At 39.2% G+C, this 19,007-nt stretch overlaps 1 non-coding gene across 1 annotated transcript; it reads right to left on the reverse strand.

Moving 5' to 3' along the window:
- Nucleotides 1–12,213: 12,213 nt before the first annotated feature.
- On the reverse strand, nucleotides 12,214–12,319 carry LOC131234109 (small nucleolar RNA R71). The gene has a single exon (XR_009165520.1). It is a non-coding gene; the product is annotated as a small nucleolar RNA R71 (small nucleolar RNA).
- Nucleotides 12,320–19,007: the final 6,688 nt, after the last annotated feature.

Below are 19,007 nucleotides of genomic sequence, written 5' to 3' on the forward strand. Positions count from 1 at the left end.
GGTGAATGCTTGTAATAGATAGCTACATTTTTTTACATTCTCTTGTTCTAGTTTGTGATCTTGATCCTTACTAGTTTATGTAAGGTTGTCCTACCTTAAACCTTAGTTTTTGGTGTAAGGTTGTCCTATAAACATGGTTTGAATCAATTTCTCAATACTATTTCAATTGAGATCTCTGATTAAGTTCTGATTTATTTATTCTTTCAGTACTTTAATTTTTATTTGCACCACCAAAAAAATGACCAAAGGTTACGGACTATATTGATTTTTAGCTACGGACATAGACCGTAGCTTAGTTACTACGGCTTAAAACCGTAGCTAAAAAGTAACACTTTAAAACATTCAATTTGCCTAGGATAGTCCCATAAGAGACTCTACGAGGCCCATTAAAATGTGTGCGCTCCATCTAATATGTCTATCTGTTTTGAAAGAGAATTTTAGGGCAAGAGTCCAAAAAATGAAGTAGATCGAATGCTCAAGTGGACCACACGGTAGGAAACAGTGGAGATTAATACCTACCATTGATTGAGGTGTGGTTCAATTGAACCTTCAATTTGCCTAGATGTTTGGGTCATTCCCTATAAAAAAATTACAAAATTAATGGACAGAGTGGATATATCAAATGCATCACGATGGACCCCACAAAGCTCTCGACAAGACCGTCCGTCCAGCCCCGTCAGACATAAGAACGAGAAGGGGCTACAAAGGACGGTGCAATGGCTACGGTTCAAAGGGTTTTTAGCTATGGTCTAAAATCGTAGCAGAACCGTAGCTGGTTAAAATGCAGAATCCGCGCTGCCTTTTTCGTTTCCCCCTCTTCCGAAACGTTTCATTTCCCTCCACTTGGAAAAAAACCCCATTCACTCTCTCTCTCTCTCTCTCTCTCTCTCTCTCCCTCTTTCTAGGTCTCCCACGCCCCTTTTCTCTCTCCGTTGTTTCATTTCCCTCTCTTGTCGCGCACACGCTCCCTCCTCTCTCTCTTGTCCAGCGCACTTCTCCCTGCCCTCTCCCTTCCTCGATCTCTCTCTCCCATCTCGCTTGTCCCTTTGCCTTCCTCGATCTCTCTCCCTTCCTCTCCCTCTATCTCTCGATCTCCCTGATTTCCCTCCCTCTCCATTGACGTCTCTCCCAGTTCGTTCTCTTCAAAGCAGCCATTGATCGATCTCCCTCCAATAGCTGACGAGAATAGAAGAAATCAAAGCACATGAAGTGAAAGGTACTCTCTCTTTCTCTCTCATTTCCTCTTTTAATGGCCAAAAATTGGGCAGCAACCATGGCAGTGGCAGCCATATCTGCCATTGTCCATGGCCTCCTACATGTTTGAAGAAATGCTTCAACTAAGAATGGCTCTGACGATCGCTCTGTCCATGGCCATGGGAGTTTTACTGCATGTGAAGAAAATGCTTCAACTAAATGAATGATTTTTGAGATCAATTAAACTCTCCTTTTCTTCGCTGCCAAGAGAAACCCGGGACCAGGGTCAATAGCTCGGATCTGGGTCTCTCTGCCTCTCTGAGATTCTCCCAAATTAAAATCCAAAAATGCCACAAGAAGATCCAACGAAGATCCCGGTCCATCAGCCTCTTTATGGCACCTTTTTACCAATCTATCCTCATTCCGCATCCATCCAATCAACGTCTATTTTTCCTCCACATGGGCTTTCAACACCTCCACCCCCATTCTTTTATCAGAATGCACAAACCTATCATGCAATCCCAGTGGGGTGTTAAACTTACGGGGCAGTTGTGGAGGGTATTCCGGTGAGGGAGCCTCGGCTTCCTTGTTGTGGTATTGGCATTGGGTGGTTCTTGTTTCTAACATGATTCTTTTTTTGCTGTTGTTCCATGGCATGTTGGTGCTTTCATCCTACTCTTTGTTGTGGTAGACTGCAGGGAGAAAGCAGGATTGATTGCATGTACAATTGGGGCTGTTCTGGTAGCAATTAGTGTTATTCTTGAGGTAATCTAATGGAAATTTGGAGTGGTGAACTCTTCAAGTTGTATGTGTTCAGCCAGCTATTGGGCCTGTATTTGTGCATTGATTTTGGGTCTATTTTGCTGTTATTGTCATGTTGTGGCTGCAGCACTGATGAATGGAAGTTTCATATCCTTATGAAGCACTTGAATAAGATATATATTGTCACCTATATTTTGATTTTTTTTTTAAAAGATCAATTAAACTGATAGAATTATATGCTTCCTAAGTTGAGGATATGCTCAGTAAGCTCGAGCCTTGTGTTGGGACAAGTGGGTGATAGACCGTGACCCAAAATCTCCCATATAGGACGCTCACCATCCGATCTTTGTTTTCCCATTGATTTTGAATATAGACCATTCATCTATTCAAAAAGAGAGTATTGTTCAGTCAGGGAAAACTTTGGGATATCTCCCATTTACAATGGCAACCATCAGACCAATGGTATGGATCACTGAGCCATAGTGGCTACAAGATATTGTGAATTCAAACTGATTGTTATGAGGGAAAAAAAAAGAATCTTCCATCCATTGCTCGTGAACTAGTTCAACTCTTTGGGATGGATGGGGGGATGGCAGTGGACATTGGAACTAATTGGTTATTACTCCATGAATACATTTCCATTTCTTCACTATTGGAGTGCTTCATGTAGGTTTTCCTTGTTTGATTGTAGGTTTGTATCATGTCTTGACATCTTCACAAGTTCACATTTTCTTTTTCCTTTTTGTTCTGTTTGCCTTGTGTGGATTCATATTTTTATAGATGAATGTGAAGTTTCCTATTAATTGTTGTGGGTGTTTTTGGTGTGTGGTTTGTTGTCCATCACAAAGCATACTGAAGCATGGACATTTTCTGCATGTAGTACTGAGTGTATGAAAATTCTATATCATGCTCAAGACAAAAAAAAAAACCTATGGACCTAGCATGTATAATAGGAAGTAGCTTGATTTTTCTATAGAATATTGATGTCATGTTTGGATGAACCCGTTTGAAAATGATTAAACCATTGGAGTGATGGGCATATTATCCCTTGATCCCATCATCTAGATGTTAACATCTAGTCCCCACATAAAAATGGCAAAGGCCAGGTTTTTTTTTTTGTTGTTCCAACTAGCTATGGAAATGGGTATTCCTTGTTGTGTTAGAAATTGTTACTTACATCCATGTAATGATGAATGTACTGCTTGTTGATTTTTTTTTTTTTTAAAAGTCATCATCATCATCTAAGCCTTTATCATAGCTAGTTGTGTTAGGCTTTGTCATGAGCTGAAATATGTTCGACTAATGCTCGTCATGACTTGAAAATGTAAAGCACATAGCAATTTTGCTATACAAGATTGATTTCTTTGTGACATTCATGAGCAAGTAGGACTTATTTCATTTGAAAAACAAAAAAAAAAAATCTTCTTGGAAAAAAGCATACTATTAGTCATTTGCTATGGATCTCATTTCTTCCTTTGAAAAAAAAAATTATTTAAAGCAATAGAACTTATTGTATGAGATCGTGAATAGTAATTGATTTATTTTTGTTATTTTTTATAGGTTGTAGACAAAAATGGATGATGACTACATGGGAGGAGTTTTTATTAAGTATTTCAAATTATGAACATCTTTTGTAAGTGGGGGTAGTAGGGATACGTGGTTTCAGACATTTGGATTGAGTTAGATGCATCTAAACAGTTTATTTTATCTTAGTTTAATTATAGGGGGCACATCTAAACTCATCTAATCTCTTTAATTTAATCTTAGTTTTCTAAGATTATGATTTGTGATTTGAATTTTGCATTTGGATGTCTTTAATTTAATCTCTCGTGTTTCTTTTCTTTTTACATGTGGTCACTTGGTCATCATATTTGTAATGTACGAGTTCCTATCATACCTTTTAGTAAATTTGTATATAAGTCTTAGGCTCCATTTGGTCATCACATCAATCTTTATGAATATAATTTTTTCTCAAACCAAATGGAGCTTAAGCCCTTTTTTAACTCCGCCAATGCAACTTCTAGCATTGCCGGTCCCAAGCCCGGGTAAAGGAGGAGGGAAAAGGGGTCAAGGTGAGTTGTGTCATTTTCTTCCATTTTATTTTACATACAACGTTAATCTTTAGGTCACTTGACTAATTTTCAAGTCACTTGACTAATTTTCAGGTCACTTGACATAGTTGGCATGGCCCACCCTCTGTTTGGTTGTAAGTGAAGTTGATCTATGTACTTTCATATGACATGATGTTTTAGAGGTCAGGCCAATTATCTGTCCTCTCCCATTAACTTTTTCTTCTCTTTGATTCTAGGCGCCTATTTTTACTGGCGGATATACTCCATTTTCTTGTAATGATTCCCATACATGTATGATTTATCAGTGAGGAAGAAGCAAAGATGAAGATCTATAATGTTTCTAATGAGAGATATTTTGGTATCAAGTGGTTTTAAATTTATGATGAAATTGTTGTCTAATAAATTTTTGCTGATTGTACCTTAAAAAACATATTTCCCTGATTTTATCCCTCTCTCTACAGGTCTTCTTGGCATCCTATTTGTGCTTCCAAATTCCTATGTTGATGCTGAGAAGGACTATGGAGGTAAGCATTTCAGCATCATGAGAAGATTCTAAAGTTTTCCTACTATCGTACTTTTTTCAAAGCAACTTATGATATGAAAATTCCACCTATGGCATTTATTCTCATGTCCAGTGTGAGCGTCTTTCATGTCGATTGTGGTAACACATTTCAAGATCTGAAGATGATTTATCTTACCATAGATTTTTCTTTGCAATCAAACTGATTGTTGATGCATTCTATGTTTTTAAATATCTTCAGTCCATCTTGGCAAAGTGGAACAGCCTTAAAAGGCATTATCTTTCTTTGAATGCTAATGGACTCACATTGAAGTCTTCTCTATTAGTTCTGCACTTTATGCACTCAATGGAGTTGCAGATCAATAAGGAGAGAACATACAATTCTATGGATGTGTCATGTAAGCCATGATTTTAATGTTCTCAGTCCATCTTGGTAAAGAGTGGATTTGTAAGTCAATGGCCAAATGTACAGCTGTGGTGCTAAACAGTCCCATATATTTAAATAGTGGCCAAAGGGACTGCTGCATTAACAATTTTCCATGAGAAAACAGAGATTTTCAAGTAGAATAGAAGACAACAACACATCCTAGGCTGTTGATGAGGTTGGCATTGCATATCATGTATTTTAATTCAGACTCAAAATCATTTGAATCTACAGTTTCGGTCCTTTTTTTTTTTTTTTTCCAATTCCTCTCTGTTAAGCTTTAATTCCTATGATTTAAATTCAATTATCATTCTACATACTATTCAAATTTAAATTCAATTATCAATCAAAGCAAACTTGGATACTATTCAATATGTTCTTATTTATGAAATATCTGGCTGTTTCATCATCCTATTGACTCTGTTCTATGTTAAACTTCAATCTTATCAATGTCATAGGTTCTTGAGTTTGAATGCAAAGCAATCATTGGTTAACCATTACTGATTATTATTTTTTATGTAAAATGTTTTGAGTTCCTTCAGTTGTTGATGCACATTCCATGAATGGCTAATGCAGGCCCATGATGGGAAAGGACCTACATTTCTCGGATCATCATGCTAATATGTTAGGTAGCACAGCTTGAAAGTTTATTTTAAATGATAATACTTTCCAAAGAACTCATAGAAGGGTCAAGATGTTTGAACTTTGTGGATCTATACTTTCAAGCCATATTGAATGAGAATGGTAATTACCTATCTGCACTGAAAATTAATTTTCCGTTAGTGATTGTTCTTAATTGTTACAAGCTCTTGTTCTATCAGGGCCCAATCAGATCCAAGAAAAAGTTCCTAACCATACAATCTTTGTCCTTTTTCCTAGGCTTGTTACTGTATTTTTTTCCTTAACTGTTTACTCATAGGCCATTGATCGAAGGATTAGGAACTTCCAATCTGGGGACATTCTCTGTCCAAATTGAGACCCATCATAGCTATAGTCTAGAATATCACCAGCCGGGCCGGATTGTAACAGGCTCATGACTTGTTTTAGTATAAATAGTAGAACATTGTTTTTAAGTTTTAACTAGAGATCTGATTTGCGGTCTTTCTTTTGTAGTAGAAGTTACTTGGCATGTGTGAGGCAAATGGATGTGACATAGTAAGTGGTCACTAATGCAAGTTCATTTATGAATGGTATGAGATGTTTGGATGATATTTTCAAATTATAGCATGATGATGTCTACATCTTTTCCTACCAATCTTCTATACTTCAATATGACTTCTGTAATGTTTGATCATAATATTTCATGAAACTTGGATCAGTTCACATTCAATGAATTGCAATTCATTTGGATTGAGCATCCAAAAGCACTCAAGTTTTGTTGTTCCACTTAGGATTGGGAAATCCACTACAGTGAAACACCAAAATGGACCAAAAATTCTGATTTTTTTTTTTAAAATTTAATTGAAAAAAGGAGATTTCGTTAAGGAAAAAAGAACACTAATGTTTTGTACTTCATAACTTCATACATGTATATGCATGTATGAATTCACAGTGGGCAGAAATTTGTTTTTTTTTTTCTTTTTCTCCTGACATTGCTTGTGTGTTCTACAACCATTGAGCATGATGAGCTATTTGTTTAGCTATTCCTGAACTGCATCTCTTTAGATTTGCTTTTGGGCACCCCATTTTTGATGCTGTAACAGAGTGTAATAGATGATATGCAGGCACTTACAAATTACATAAATTGCATGCAAGCCATACAAGTCAAATTAAACTGTTCAAATAATGGTTCTCAGTTTAGATATGTCATGAACCAAAATTTACACTATCTGATTGTCTGACTATAAAAATAGTGAACATTTATTGGATGATTAAAAATGTTTTCATGCCCAATGGTCCTATTGCCATAAACAAGTGTCCATGGATTAGAAGCTAGGATTGTTTTATCAGGATTTACTGCCTATTTCATGGCCTTTGTGTATGTTTGCATTTGTTTCAAGTTGTCCATGGTTTATTGGCGAATGTTGCCATCTGATCATCCTGCTCTATGTCAAAATGTGACCGTTTGGATGATTTGGTTTCTGAATTTTCTTTTATCAGTGGCACTTTTTGAGCCTTTCTTTGATATCTTATTTGAACTTCAAACTAACAGTCCAATTACATGCTTTGGAGCAAGTTATTGACTATTTTAACAAGGCACTGGAGGGCTCAAGTATAGATCTGTCATAAGTCAGTATCTCTGTGTAGATTGATCTTGGGAAACAAACAATTACATGACCGCCACTGCTAAGGTAATTTTTTCTTATTCCCTAGTTTTAAGCTTTTAGCTTTTACACTGCAATACCAACATTTCATGGATTCTTTCACGCCCGTTTGGGTGGGATATGACCTTTTTTATAAGAGCTGTCCATGCCAGTTTTTGAGAATTGGTTGCAGCAAGTGGGTCCCATTAATCTTAAAATTAGTGAAGATCTCAAAGTTGTCAATCTATACTCTTGGGAATTGAGCAGTAGGTGGGCTCATCAATCTTAACATTGCTTAATTCCAAGACCCAAATATGCTAATCTCAGCTTTTGGGAATAGGGGGCAGAAGGTGGGCCCATCAATGTTGGATTAGAAAACCTCAGTCTGCAGTAATCGATCAAATTTTTTTTGGGCAAATGACATAGAGTTGAGCATCAAATACATAAATATATAACACATTAGAATTACAAAAATACAAGCTTTCATCTAGCTGTTAGTGTGAGGGACACTTCAAGTAGATTTTTTTTTTTTTAAAAAAATTTCATGAATCACTAAAATATATTTCAAAAAAGAAGAAAGGATAATACATCATCATCTTCTCATTTTTGAATGCACACAGACACTCCACAAACAACTTTTGCTGAAATTTCTTTCCATCCATCATGGATTGCATGGACTCATTTTAATTTTCTTATTCTTTTGGCAAACCAGGTGATGATTGTGGAAATCAGTCCTCTACTTGTCAATGATTTGTATTTTGTGGAAGAATTATGTACATGATTGTTGTGGCCACAACATTTCTTCGGCGGTATTTTACTTAAACTTTAATCAGAATTGCAACATGGGTTTGCAAGGAAGCAACCGGCTCCGACAATGCCAAAGACCCAACATTCCTTTTATTGTTTTGTTGTCATAAAAAAAATAAAAAAATTCAGTTAGTCCAGTTATCTATTTTTATGAATTATTATTGTATTATTTTCTTTCCAAAAATTAGGTCTCCGCCAAAACTTGTGGATGTGACAATGGTTGCAACTGGCATCATTCTGGGTCCATATGCTTTCACTTGTAGAAATTGCTGCCTGTGACATAAGTTGACATTCTCACCCTTATTTTTGATACAGGACTACTATGACCAGCTTATTACAGAAAGGCGATGTCATGGTCTTGATATTAAGCAGAGTGAAGAACATGGAAAGGGTATCTTCTCTTTTTACTCATTTTATCCACCATTTGCTTAATACACCCATCTTTTCTATTTTTGGTTATACTATGGAAAAGATTTTATACAGTTTTATAACCAAGAGTAGAAAGGATGGGTGTGTTTAGCAGTAATAGTTGGTGCACATATTCACTTCTTTTTGCCATAAATTTTGCATGCCTGACGATGTTTACTCCACATGATAATATGTTGCGAAGAGTGATTATATAATGCTTGATCGAGAGGAACATCATTTGTTTTAATTGGCCCAGAAATGGTACATGTGCGGCCCTGAACATATTGTGAAAGAGGAATTGTTTGCATGTTATCTGCGTGTTTTTGGTTCTGAAAGTAAGACTCGTGGTCCACAAACTGTTGAGGGTTAAATATTGCATATCAGACCCAGTTGTTGCCTAGATTTATGAACATGGTACTGTTTAATAGCTCATTTTAATCGTGTTTCTGTTGCAAGGTGGAATTGCGAGCTGGGACTGGATCGGGATGCTAAAAGCATGGAATTAACGTTCAGAATGCACCAAGGCAAGGGACGGACTCCAAGGGACTAAGATCGATGAATTTACACGTCAGAGACCTGAGAAAATCGAGAAATTGAAGCTCAAGTAGCCCGAAATTGGTCCAGAATGCTAGATCACAGGGTTCCCACCATCCGTTGGGCTTGAAACTTCATAAATGGCCTAAGAACCACAAATTAGCCGTACACGTTGAATTTCAGCCCTCAGATCACTATGGAAGTGGCCCAATAGTTAGATCAGCCCATAGAACATCGATTTGGGGCTCACCTGATCTCTGGATATACCTTGATTTTGGTCTCATCTCCTTAAAGAAGATGAAAAGTCAGATGGACAGAGCGAATTTCTGTAAAACATCAAGGTGGGGCCCACTTTACATGGCCTGTGCACACAGCAGGCGTACACCCGCTGTGCACTGGACCAGGGTCTCCCGGTCAACAACGGAGACCCGTCTCCTTCTCCTTCTCGAGCACGGACAACCAGCGGACGCACCAGCGTCCGCTGATCTCACGTAGTGGGGCCCACCTTTCATCCAGATCGTCCATCTGAACCGACCATTGAGTCCAGAGGGAGGGCGTCACCCTCCCCTAGGTGGAGTTTTTCCTGGAAAAAGCGTGGATCGGATTTTAATAGTCTAAACGCAAGACGGACGGTAGGGAGAAAATTCTGTGGGCCACACCGAAATCAGTCCAAAACTGACCATTCCCAACCGGTTTTTTGAGGGGAAATCAATGGACGGCGTAGATTTATCCTCCGACACCGATTATGGGCCCACTGCACTTCACGGCGCAAGAAAATTCGCAGGCCTGCGTCCGAGAAAATCGGCCGCTGTTGGGCCATTGTGCAATCTTGCTCATGGTTGGATATGTGATCCAGACCGTCCAGAAGAGACACAGGGAGGCCAATACCCTAGCCAAGATTTTAGAATTGATAGGTAGGTCGATATCATGCCGCAAATACACTCCAAACACAAGTCGTTTTGCGCTTTTTCTGCGCATATGAACTTAGCTGCGTAAACTCAAGCGAAACCAACTCCAACTCAATTACGGACGGCAGCACACCTCTCCAGGGCCTGCTTTACCTATAAGAAAAGGAAAGAAAGAAAGAAGAAGGGTGGCACGTGAGCAACGGTTTGGCTTGGACGATTGAACAAGAGAAAAAGTAGTGGAGTTTGGTATTTTTTCTATTTATTTCTTTTTCTTTTTATTTTATTTTACTTTGTTTAAGGGATCCAGCCGCATCATGCCTGTGTGTGGCTGAACCTCTTAGCTAGGGCTAAGAGGTGAAGCCTGTAGCGTGATGGGAGATTATATTTTGTGCCTATAATTTAAAATTCATAAACTGAATGTGATTTTAGTTGATTATTAAAGGAATATTTTTCTTAGTTTTTAATGGTCTATTGTGACTGAAATTACAATGGGTTTGCAATGACTTTGAGTATTTCTTTTCCCTTTTTTATGTTATGAAGTCAGGAAGCCCTGTTGTTCATCATTGTTCCATGGGCATGGTAGGATGACAGTACCCTTCCTGATCTTCATACATTGTTAGTTAGTTGGTAATTAGTTTTATTCTATTGTTTACTTTGTCTCCTGGGCATGATTTGGTGATGGACTCCATTCTAATTCATTTACCTTTCATCTCTTTAAAATTATATCAGAGAACGTTCAGTTTAATTTCCATGATTCCTGATGTAGGCATAAGATCTCCCTGATCTTTACAAGTGGATCCTCTGAATCCCTAGTTTCCTATCTCTGATTTCTCTTAAGTTTTAGATTAATCTCTCACCATTATTCATCACTTTATATTTGATTTAGATTACATCTTTTGCTAGTTCTAGATCTAGTTAGTTCCAGATCACGTACAATTTTCAGTCCTTGTGGATTCGACCTCGGTTTCACCGAGTTTATTACTACATCACAACCCTATACTTGGGGAGTGAACAAGTTTTTGGCGCCGTTGCCGGGGACTGACGGTTGTGATTCTCTGAAATTAATTTGGTTTAGAATTAGTTTAATATTAGAATTTGACTAACTTTAGTTTTAGGTTTTTAATTGATTTCTAGAACTAACTTGTTTCCATGTTTTGTAGGATCCTGACATAAGTTCCTAAATTGGCAAATCCTTCCTAATTTCTCTACTTCTTCCACTTTTAAAATTAGGGTTTAAATTTTAGAAATCTTCTAATTCTAGTATTTTCCTATTTGTAGGAAATAATTTAATTTTGGAAATTTTCCTCTTTTGTATTTAGAAACTAGGCTAGTTATTTCCCTTTTTAGGAATTAACTTTCTATTTTTATTTTTAGTATCTTTCTAATTTTAACTCTTTTAGAATCTAATTTTGTTTCCTAATTTTCTACATATAGAATTTTTTTTTTGTTTAGAAACTAACTTTCCTATTCTGTAGGCCTTTAAAATAGAAACTTCTAATTCGGTGAGTTCTTTCTCTACTTTCTATTTTTTTCAGTTTTTTTTTAAAAAGTAATTTACTTTCTAGTTAGACTTTTCTTCTTTAAGAAACTAATTTACCTCTATCTTTCTTTTTAAGGATTTTCATTCTAAACCTTCTCTTTCGAAACTGACTTGTTTGTTTTCTTTTGTAGGTCTTTAACTTAGGGCCTCCAATTTGGTAACTTCTTTCCAACCCTCTCTTTCTTTTTAGATTTTCTTTCTTAGGATTAGGTTTCAAATTTGGTTGAGGGCTGCGAGTGTTTCATGCCCAAGTGGGCCCGTGACGACACTCGACGTCTCTTGACTGAAGGAGGATTGGTTGAGGGGTTGACTATCCATCGCAGGACTAGACACCGCTCGAAATCCCCTGAGTTAACTGAAGTTATGGCTGAAGACCAACCTCCTCTACTTCCACCCAGGGTGGAGGATACCCAAGATGAGAATGAGGTGCATCAGGCACCCCCGCCTCGTACTTTATGAGATTATCTACAACCGGCGGGAGTGAGTACGCCCTCATGCATGATTTTTTCTGAAAACACAGGAAAAATGGACATCAAGCCAGGAGTTATCCAACTCCTTCCCAAATTCCATGGACTTGAATCAGAAAGTCTATATTAACATTTGAAAGAGTTCGATGAGATTATAGCTACATTATGTTTTCCTAATGTATCTGAGGATACAATCAGGCTGAAACTCTTTCCTTTTTCCTTAAAAGAGAAAGCTAAGACGTGGTTACATTCACTGCGTCCTAGATCCATTGGCACATGGAACGACATGCAGAGGGAATTCATAAAAAAATTCTTCCCACATCATAAAACGATTACCCTCAGAAAAGCGATCATAAACTTTGCCCGAAGGAAGATGAAACATTCTTCCAATGTTGGGAAAGGTTCAAAGATTTGGTTAGTTCATGCCCACAACACGGATTTGAAATGTGGCGCATTACAAATTTTTTCTATGATGGACTGACATCTTCCATGCACCAAATGGTCGAGACAATGTGTAATGGAGAGTTCATTAATAAAGATGTTGACGAGGTATGAGATTACCTCGATAGTCTTGCTGAAAAAATACAATCATGGGACTATTACCCAAAGTCGAACACCACGTCGAGGCCGACTCAATTAAAGGAGAAAGGTGGATTATATCTCTTGAAAGAAGAGGATGATCTTAAGTGTAAAGTGACTACGCTCATAAGAAAAGTTGAGGCCATGGAAGGAAAGAAGGATAAGGTTAATGAAATTGTTTGCGGCATCTGTGATTGCAACATTCATACAACTGAAAATTGTCCTACAATACCCGCCTTTCGAGGAGTGTTAAATGAACAAGCCAATGCCATAAACAACTATCAAAGACCTTTTACTGGACCTAACTCCAATACGTACAATCCTGGTTGGAAAAATCATCCAAACTTTAGTTGGAGGAATGGACAAACGGCTACCCCTCAAGGTTTCTTCAATCAAAATCCAAACCAAGTGAAACCTCAAGAGGAACCGGTTCAAAATTCCATACAAGAGCTGGCTTAAGCAATGCGGAGAATTACAGATTTTATGCAAAAGATAGATTCTCGTATGACGGTTATAGAAAAGGGGATGCTTCCTGCACAACCTCTCCCCAATCTTAAACCGCAGTACGAGATTAATGATCTCAACTCTTCAAATCAGATGGGGCATGCTAAATCCATCACCACTCTTAGGAGTGGAAAGATCATTGATAAAACTCTTCCGGTTAGGCCCGAAAAGCCTCAAGAACCAGAAGATAACAAAAATGATGGATCTAGTGATATCGCACAAAAATTAGAACCGAAACTTTTAGAGAAGCCAGTTGCTCCGTTCCCCCGACGGTTGGTTTCACCAAAACCGCTCTCTAACTCTCAGGATATCCTAGAGGTGTTGAAACAAGTGAAAGTCAACATTCCTCTACTCGATGTCGTGAAACAGATACCTTCATATGCCAAATTCCTAAAAGACTTATGCACGACCAAACGACGGCAGAGTATTCAAAAGAAGATCTTGACCGAGAAAGTGAGTGCCATCCTAAAGCAAGACGTGCCACAGAAATTCAAGGATCCCGGTAGCCCAACCATATCATGTGTAATCGGGGACCATCGAATTGATCAGGCACTTCTTGACTTAGGAGCGAGCGTCAATCTGATTCCCTACGCGATATACAAACAATTAGGTTTGGGTGAATTAAAACCCACCCTAACCACACTACAACTTCCTGATCGCTCTGTTCGTGTACCAAGAGGGATAATTGAGGATGTGTTAGTCCAAGTTGATAGATTTTACTACCCTGTAGATTTTATCATCCTGGACACCGAACCCATCAATAACATAAGCACTCAGATCCCCGTCATTCTTGGCCGCCCATTCCTTGCCACTTCAAATACAATTATCAATTGTAGGAATGGTGTCATGACTATGTCTTTTAGGAATATGACATTGGAGTCAAACATCTTTTTCAATAACGGCAGAAACTTAGAGGAGGATGACGATTTCCATGACATTAACATGATTGACTCTTTAGTGGAAGATACGACACCTCTAACCTTATCCTCTGACTCTCTAGAGACGTGTCTGGCCCACTCCCATGATTTTGATGATGACATGATTAGGGAGACGTGTGCCTTGCTTGATACTGCACCGGTACTTGAAGTAAACCAGTGGAGGCCACAATTTGAAGAATTGCCACAAACCGATGTAGTGCCTCTACCGTCTAACCTCAAGCCGCCGAAGCTTGACCTAAAACCTTTGCCCTCTGATTTGAAATATGCCTATTTAGGTCAAGATGAGACATACCCGGTGGTGATCTCTGCCCACCTAGAGAAAGAACAGGAGAGTATGCTCATATCTACTCTCATTGAGCATAAAAGAGCCTTGGGATGGAAGATAGCGGACCTCAAGGGAATCGATCCCTCGATTTGTACTCACCGCATATATCTTGAGGATAATGTAAAAATCGCTCGGCAACCACAACGTAGACTAAATCTAAACATGAAGGAAGTGGTTAAGGCCGAGGTTCTTAAACTATTGGACGTGGGTATCATATACCCTATATCTGATAGTCAATGGGTGAGTCCAACTCAAGTGGTCCCTAAGAAGTCCGGAATCACCATCGTAGCCAATGCTAATAATGAACTCGTGCCAACTAGAGTCACTACTGGTTAGAGAATGTGCATTGACTACAGGAAGTTGAATACCGTCACGAGGAAAGACCACTTTCCTTTACCATTCATTGATCAGATCCTGGAAAGGTTAGCTGGTCATTCCTATTACAGTTTCCTTGACGGGTATTCGGGCTACAACCAGATAGAGATAGCCCCTGAAGACTAGGAAAAGATCACATTTACATGTCCCTACGACACCTTTGCCTACCGAAAGATGTCATTCAGATTATGTAATGCCCCTGCCACCTTTCAGCGATGTATGCTTAGTATCTTTTCTGATATGGTGGGGCAATATCTAGAGGTCTTCATGGACGACTTCTCTGTTTACGGTCCATCTTTCAGCAAGTGCTTAGAAAGTCTTAAATGTGTGCTGAAAAGATGTGAAGAAAAGAACTTGGTACTTAATTGGGAGAAGTGTCATTTCATGGTTCAAAAGGGAATTATCCTTGGGCATATCATCTCGTCCAAGGGAATCGAGGTAGATAAGGCAAAAATCGATCTCATCTCTAACCTACCTCCACCCAAGAACATCAAAGACGTGCGATCCTTCTTAAGACACATAGGATTTTACAGGTGATTCATAAAGGACTTTAGTCTCCTCTCTCGTCCTTTATGTAATCTTCTTCAAAAGGATGCTCCGTACGAGTGGACTGAGCAATGCCAGGAAGCTTTTACCAAGCTTAAGGGCACGTTAACCACTGCACCTATCATGCAGCCACCAACTGGAGCCTTCCTTTTGAGCTTATGTGCGACGCTTCTGATTATGCTCTTGGAGCGGTTTTAGGCCAGAGAAACGATAAGAGACCCTATGTCATCCATTACGCGAGTAGGACTTTAAATTCGGCCCAAGTGAACTACTCAATTACGGAAAAAGAACTCTTAGCCGTAGTGTTCGCCTTGGACAAATTTAGGTCCTACCTGATCGGATCCAAGATCATTATCTATACAGATCATGCGGCAGTGAAGTATCTTCTTTCTAAGAATGATTCTAAGCCCCGCCTGATACGATGGATCCTTCTACTCCAAGAATTTGATTTGGAAATTAAAGATAAAAAGGGAGTAGAAAACGTTATGGCCGATCACCTTTCTTGCCTTAATACATCTGATTCCCTTGAGACGACCCATATCAACGACATGTTCCCTGATGAACAACTGTTCAGAGTCTCCCATTCACCTTGGTTCGCTGATATTGCTAATTATCTTGCTACAGGTGCCATACCGACACAGTGGACTGCGCAAGATAAGAAGAAATTCTTCACCGAGGTGCGTAACTTTTTCTGGGATGATCCTTATTTATTTAAATATTGCCCAGACCAAATCCTAAGGAGATGTGTACCAGACGATGAGCATCAGAGCGTCATCTCCTTCTGTCACTCACAGGCCTGTGGTGGTCACTTTTCTGCTAAAAAGACCACGACCAAGATTCTGCAGTGTGGTTTTTACTGGCCCACTATGTTTAGGGACACTCATGAGTTTTGCAAAGCTTGTGAGCGTTGTTAGAAATTGGGAGCATTGTCCCGTCAAAATATGATGCCTTTGAATCCCATCCTTATCATTGAAGCATTTGATTGCTGAGGCATCGATTTCATGGGACCATTCCTCCAATCGTTTAGAAATCTGTATATTTTGCTCGCCGTGGATTATGTCACTAAATGGGTCGAAGCGATTCCGTGTCGAACTAATGATCATCGCACGGTCATTAAATTCCTAAAAGAAAACATCATTTCTCGATTTGGAACGCCTCGAGCCATTGTTCACACCCCAAGTGCAGGGTTGTGATGTAGTAATAAACTCGGTAAGACCGAGGTCAAATCCATAGGGACTGAAACCTGTACGTTATCTGAAAATAACCAGATCTAGAACTAGACTAAGATGTGATCTGACCCAAATAAAATTTAAGGAATAATTGTGGAATAATTATCTAAAACTTAAGTAATTCAGAGGAAGGAAACTAGGGATTCAGAGGATCCACTTGTAGGGATCAGGGAGATCTTTTGCCTACATCAAGAATCACGGAAATCAAACTGAACCTACTTGATATAGTCTTCACAAGATGAAAGGTATATGAATTAGAATGGATTCCATCATCTAACCATGCCCAGGAGACAAAGCAAACAACAGGATTAAACTAATTACCAACCAATCACAGTGCATGCAAGTTAGAAAGGGTACCATCATCCTACCATGCCCGGGAGACGATGGTGAACAACAGGCCTTCCTGACGTCATATACATCAAAAGGGAAAAGGAGATATTCAAGGCCATTACAGATCCATTGTAATTTCAGTCACAACAGACCATTAAAGACTAAAAACATTCCTTCCATAATCAACTAAAATTAAATTCAGTTCAGAAATTTAAAAGCATGAAATAGTATCTCCCATCTCGCTACAGGCTTCACCTCTTAGCCCTAGCTAAGAGGTTTAGCCAACCATGATTAGGCTAATGACCTTAAGAGTCATAAGGGAAAGAAAGCAAGGAAAAAACAATAGCCAAGGAAATAGAAAAGAAAAACTTTCTGTTCTCCTCCCTGTCTCCACGTTCAAGCCCAGCCTCTGCCTCCTGTCTTCTCGTTCCAACCAAGCCGAGCTCACCTCTCTTTCCAGCCACGGCTCCTCCTTCAATCCTCTCCACCCCCCCATGGCCTCTCTCTCTTCTCTCCTTTTATCAGGACTCGGAGTCGGTTGGAGAGAGTCCTGCTGGAGGTGTGCGTAGCTCTCCTTGCGTGAGTTAGTTTACGCAGTCAAAAAGCCGGCACGCCCAACTCCCTATTTTTCTTGCCGATCAGCGAAATAACTGCCACTTCTTGATCAGATTTTTCATCCCTACAATATGGACGGTGCTGATTCTTCTCAAACATCAAAACAGAGGCCCACAGCAGGACTTTACGCAGCAGGATTTCCAGACGCGCACTCCCTGCGTAAAACAAGTTGCGGTGAGTGCTGTGGGGCCCATGATCAATCTTATGCAGTAAATCCACTCCGTCAATTGTCTTTACAACGAAATTTCAGTTGGATGTGTCCGGCTTTGGAATGTTATGGATGAGGCCAAAGGTGGTAATCACGCTGCAATCAGTGCAGGGCTGTCCGTTTGTGATCGTTGAAACTAGCATGTATGGGTGCATGGGTATAAATATCAACATGGTTCTGACCATATCGCGCCCCTATGCATGATTGACGGCTCGGATTGATCTTTTTGTCCATGATGATGGCCCATTGAGATCATCCGCAGTCTATGTTTCATACCAGAAACAAAGTTCTGTTTTTGAAGAGGAGATGGTCCCTGTGTTGCCATGCACGTCTTAGTGTAAAAAGTGTACTATGTACACTGTATGATGATTATGAGAAATCCACACCATCCATCTTGTTCCCCATTTCATTTGAGCCGTGGGGGCCGAAGTTAAAGCGTATCTGGACAGCGGGTGGGCCCCAAATCAGGGTTTTATGGACTAATCTGTTAGTTCAGCCACTTTCATGAGGATCCAATGGCTGAAATTTGATGTGTACGGTTAGTTTTTGGTCCTCGAGCCATGTATAAAGTTTCGAGCCAAACATATGATGGAAACCCAGTGATCTTGCATTCTGGCTGACTTTCAGGCCGCTTGAGCTTCAGTTTCTCAATTTTCGCGGATCCCTGGTGTGTAATTCCATCGATCTTGGTCCCCTGGAGTCCGTCCCTTGCCTTGGTGCATTCTGAACGTTAAATCCGTGCTTTTAGCATCCCGATCCAGTCTCAGCTCGCAATTCCACCTTGCAACACAAACATGATTAAAATGGGCTATTCAACGGTACCATGTTCATAAATCTAGGCAATAACTGGGTCTGATATGCAATATTTGACCCTCAACACAACCCCCAACCAGCATTTTGCTAGTCCCGAGCAAAATATGCGAAAAGTAAGTTGAGAATTACAGAACAATTTTCAGAAACTCGAGTGATTTTTGCAGAATAATCCAGATATGAGAATTCTCAGATTCATGAATGTTGGCATTACTTTATCCTGAAATCAAGCTAAAATATTAATCCATTAATTAGAACGATTCTAAATATTGAGTTCCATGAGTGTATAGTGTAATCTTAGCTTAACACTATTAAAATTCACTTCTCTATTTCAGGGTATCATTGGTAACCACAATAGAATTTATGATAACCAACACCTAAACCAAAACTTGTTTCATTCTTCCAGCTTTTGATGATTTTCACACTATGTCAACTTTTTTTTTTTTTTAAAGAAAATCCAAGGAGGAGAATCGAATCTACACCTATAGGGAGCAAACCTATGATAAAGACCAGTCGCCAAAAAAGTTTCTGAATGTCAACCTTGGGGAATCAAACCTTCACCTGTAGGGAGCAAACCTATGGTGAAAACCATTCACTCAATCCTTTCAAGCTTAGTGATCACCAAATTAATCTTTCAATATCGAATGAAACCTTAATGTGTAAGTGAGA

This window comes from Magnolia sinica, chromosome 18 (assembly GCF_029962835.1).
Source record: "Magnolia sinica isolate HGM2019 chromosome 18, MsV1, whole genome shotgun sequence".
Taxonomy (NCBI): domain Eukaryota; kingdom Viridiplantae; phylum Streptophyta; class Magnoliopsida; order Magnoliales; family Magnoliaceae; genus Magnolia; species Magnolia sinica.